Source organism: Cnephaeus nilssonii, assembly GCF_951640355.1.
Source record: "Cnephaeus nilssonii genome assembly, chromosome: 11".
Lineage (NCBI taxonomy): Eukaryota > Metazoa > Chordata > Mammalia > Chiroptera > Vespertilionidae > Cnephaeus > Cnephaeus nilssonii.
This window is the reverse complement of record NC_137082.1, coordinates 43,030,788-43,035,550: the sequence shown is the minus strand read 5'-3', so window position 1 is coordinate 43,035,550 and position 4,763 is coordinate 43,030,788.

Here is a 4,763-nt window from a genome sequence, read left to right as displayed (position 1 = left end):
ATGCAACCACTGCTCAGTCGTTTGGTCGCCCCTCACTCCCCCCGCCCCCCCGCCAACCTGGTCACCCACAACTGCCCTCCCTGCCGACCTGGTCGCCTCACACAGCCCACTGCTCGGTCATTTGGTCGTCCCTCACTAACCCCCCTGCTGGCCTGGTCACCCTTCGCAGCCCACTGCTCAGTTGTTTGGTCACCCCTCACTAACTCCCCTGCCGACCTGGTTGCCCCACATAGCCCGCTGCTCGGTCATTTGGTCGTCCCTCACTAACCCCCCTGCCAGCCTGGTCACCCCACACAACATGTGCGGTTATCTGTTCAGTTGTTTCGGATGCAATGGTCGCTTAGCCTTTTATATAGATAGATAACTATATATGTAATATGTAACTATAATTATATATAATTGTTTTTAGTAATTATTATATATAAATAATTATGCATATAATAGTAAAGAAACAGGCCTTTAGAGTAACAAGGAATACGGCTTGCCTCACAGGCAGTGGAATTGAATGAAATCACACTAGTGCTCCTCCATGAATATACTGCTTTTTCTTTCCCTCTACCAGTCGACTTCACCTTCTCATGTGTGTGCTTAGTGTGTTCTACAGAATCCTGATCTGAAGAGATACCCACCAGAAAAAATAAACAGGGATCAAACCATTTTACAACATTTTGAAGGCTTTGAGGGATCCTAATAGAAAAAAACATATATATTTTTATGCCAGCATAATTCAAGCTTATTTAGCCCTTTTCTGAGCAGCACCTGTTAAACTTGTACAACTAATATAAGAAATTAACTTTTGGAGATTTTCTCTTATCCCAAGATTTCTCCAGACTAGAGCTTTATCTTATTTATCATGTGAAAGCACGTTCTCAATAAATATTTGTTAAATACTGTATTTGATATCACAGAGGTGCAATTACTCCACCAGAGTTCACCTTCACCCAGATATTTTAAGTTTCTTTGTAATCATGATACATAATTTATGTATATGCCCCAATTTCAGAAACTACCCATTTTCCACTGTGCTTCAAGTAGTTAGGTATGCCTTACTAGTATTTAAGTCAAAAATGTCTTTTGAAATAAGTCAAATGTTAAGCACACTTCAAAAAAAAAATGGCTTGCTGAAACCGGTTTGGCTCAGTGGATAGAGCGTCAGCCTGCGGACTCAAGGGTCCCAGGTTCGATTCCGGTCAAGGGCATGTACCTTGGTTGCGGGCACATTCCCGGTAGGGGGTGTGCAAGAGGCAGCTGATCGATGTTTCTCTCTCATCGATGTTTCTAACTCTCTATCCCTCTCTCTTCCTCTCTGTAAAAAATCAATAAAATATATTTTTTTTAAAAAATGGCTTAAAACTACAGATGACCCTGGTTAAGTTAATCTTGATTAATGGAATAATTGCCACATTTAAAGGTAGGCATGAGATAATCAATTTCAAAGGAGTTGCTTTGAAAGTTCAATAAAGTACTTACTTGGCCAAAGTTTATTGCCCAACTCTTTAATAAAACCCATATAAATGACAAAGCCTGATTCCAACCACTGAGAGGGAAGAGAGAATGCAAGGGTCAGGTTCCTACATCCTCACGAGTGAGAGTCAGGGAGAGACATAAGGAATCATTAAATTTGGGCCTTGACCATTTGAACAAAAAAATATTGGGAAGGACCAGGAAAACATTTCAAGTTTTTGCAAGAAATCCTTAACCTGGCTTTGACTTCCCTCCGTCTTACCCTGGCCTGTGAAGTTCTGTTTCCCACCTCCTGGGATCTCGGATCTGATAAAGTGCAGTCACACATTCCCAAGTTCTGTCTAAGGACTCTGAATCTGGATGGTCCCAATATTTGTCCCCACCTGCACCAGCCATGCTTAGCTCCACCTGGGCAAGTCTCTCCTTATGGTTTGCATCATGCTTGGTTTCTTCGATCTGATAGTAGGCCCAGGACTAACTGCTGGTTTTCATTCTAAGTTTGAGATTTTACTTTTTGCATCACTCTTAAATGATTTAAGAAAGCTCAAATAACTTTCCCATATTTTAAACTCCCAGATCAAGTATAAAAGTGCTCATTATGCCCAGTGGGTGTCCAGTAAATGTTGGTAAATGCACTTTTCTCCAAATATAACAATGAAAGAAATATGTAATTTTAGGCAGTAGCACAATAGCTTATATAGTTTGAAGATTTTCATTAGAAAAAAAGTTAAGTAACTGTAACTACCTATCCATGGGTAATGATTTAGCTGGAAAACTAGAGTGATGAAAGAAAAATATTGATTGGATTTACTCTTGAAATCATTTGCATAACACTCTATTCTCATGCTAAACACTTTAATAGCCTCAAGTAAAGAACTGTTATCTTCCAAACTCTATGCTCTTGGGCTTGCAAGGCCCATTGGAATGATTTTAAAACTTAGCGATCAGCCCTGGCCATGTCAGTGGTTAGTGCTTCTGCTGAGCATCTAAGGTTGAGGGTTCGATTCCCAATCAAGCAAGGACACATACCTGGGTTGCAGGTTTAATCTCTGTCCTGACTGGGGGCTCATAAGGGAAGCAACCAATCAATGTGTCTTTCTCGCCTCTCTCTCTCTCTCTCTCTCTCTCTCTCTCTCTCTCTCTCCCCTCCCCCTTTCCTTCCACTCTCTCTAAAAAAAAAAAAAAAGAAAACCTTCCCTGCAGGACAAAAAGAAAGTGGAAAATTAGTATTTTTTCCAAAGATAAGATGACCCTCTAGAAGCTTAAAGACTGAAAACTTGGGGATTGAGGGCCTCACCAGGAGAACACACATTTCTGAAGGCAGAGGCCATGACCCTCTGCAAAGATAAGTGTTGAAGAGTTTAATTTTCAGTCTAAATGGAGCAAAACCAGAAGGTACTGTTCTCCACAGGTTTGAGAACCAACCAGGAGAGTGAAGAGTTTTAGCCCAAGCTAAACAGTGATTTTTGGAGAAGGAACTGGCTCTTAAAACCACACCACGGTGAACAGATTCAGTGACATGTGAAAGCATTCCAAATTCTACAGCTGTGATTGGAGCTGAAACTGATGCTCTGGGACTAGAAGCTGGGTTAGGAGCTTGTTTCTTATGGGTGAGTCCTCATTTCTGGTATAAGTTATCAGATGAGAGGGAGAGAGAAACCTGGAGGAATTTGAAAGTTAAGCCTACCTAGTCTCTGTATGTCCAAAGGACAAGAATCACATACCCACACCAAACACACACACACACACACACACACACACACACACACACACACACACACAATTGTTAGAGAGGAATAAGGAGGTGAAGTTATTGGAAATCCCCTGAGCAGTGGGCAATTCCAAGAAGCAAGTATGGTACATAGAGTGAGAGGAAGTAATCCTCACCATCTAAAAGGTGGGGTTGGGCCCTGACCGGGCGTGGGCCTGCAGACTCAAGGGTTCAATTCCGGTCAAGGGCATGTACCTTGATTGTGGGTACATCCCCATTAGGGGGTGTGCAGGAGGAAGCTGATCGATGTTTCTCTCTCATCAATGTTTCTAACTCTCCCTTCCTCTCTGTAAAAAAATTAATAAAATATATTTAAAAGGTGGGGTTGGTTTTCCCTGAAGAAAAAAAGGAGGAGAAGGAAGAGGAGGAGAAGCAGCAGGAGGATAAACAGTAATATTAACTCCCAAGAATGTCTTGCCTCACATCCTTGAAGGCACGACGTGAGGACAATTTCTTTTTGCCATTCTGGCCAATATGACTTGTCCTTGATTTGCTCAGGCTGATGGGGATTGAGGAATACTCACTAAAATCAGGAATGACCAGCCAGTGGCAAAAGGAAAATAAAAGAAGAGACAACTTTGTTGGACTCGGCATCGCCACCTACCAGTCACCTATCAGAACATCTGTCAGTCACCTCCTACCTGACTTCCCATGACTCAGTCCCACTTTTGCAAACTCTACCCTGTCTTATTACAGATGCTTTATCTTCCACCTAGAGTTTCTGTTTAGAATTCAGTTTTCTTTAAGACACTGAAGCACATACAAAAGGAAGGGTGGTTCCCCCCACCCAAGATGAGGAAATGAAACAAATAATACAAACAAAAGGGACCCAAAGGAATTCAAGAATGTTATAAAGAAAATTACAAATATTTTACTCATCTCTACCCTGCTCCAGAGTTTAATTTCTGTGCTCTGTTTTTGTCACTGAAAGTGTAATCTCTCTAAGTGTCAGTTTCTTTATCCAGAAAAATATAAAAATAATTATACAAAAATATTTTCTAAGTTTTATTAAACTGCACAGTTACTGCTAAGACTCAGAGAAATTAGTAAAAGCAACTAGCTCAGTTCTCATTAAATATGAGCAGTTTTTTCCCCATATATCCCCAGAAAGGGTTGCCAGGTAAAATATAAGATGCTCAGTTAAATTTGAATTTCAGATAAACAACAAATAATTTTCCAGTATAAATAGACCCCAAATGCTGAGTGTCTGATTCCCACTCTATGTGCCCCTTCAACACTCACCCTGAATTATGTCATTCATTTCTTTTTTTCTCACTAAAATTCATAGACACTTTAAAACTAGCTGTTCCACTCTAGCTGGTTTGGCTCAATGTGTAGAGCATCAGTCCGCAGACCAAACAGTCCTGGGTTCGATTCTAGTCAAGTGCACATACCTTGGTTGCAGGCTCCTCCTTGGTTGGGGCACATGTCCATCAAAAACAAATTTTCTGGGAGGAACCAAGATAGCAGCATAGGTAAATGCCTATACTCACAGCCTCCCACAACTACATCAAAATTCAACTAAAAT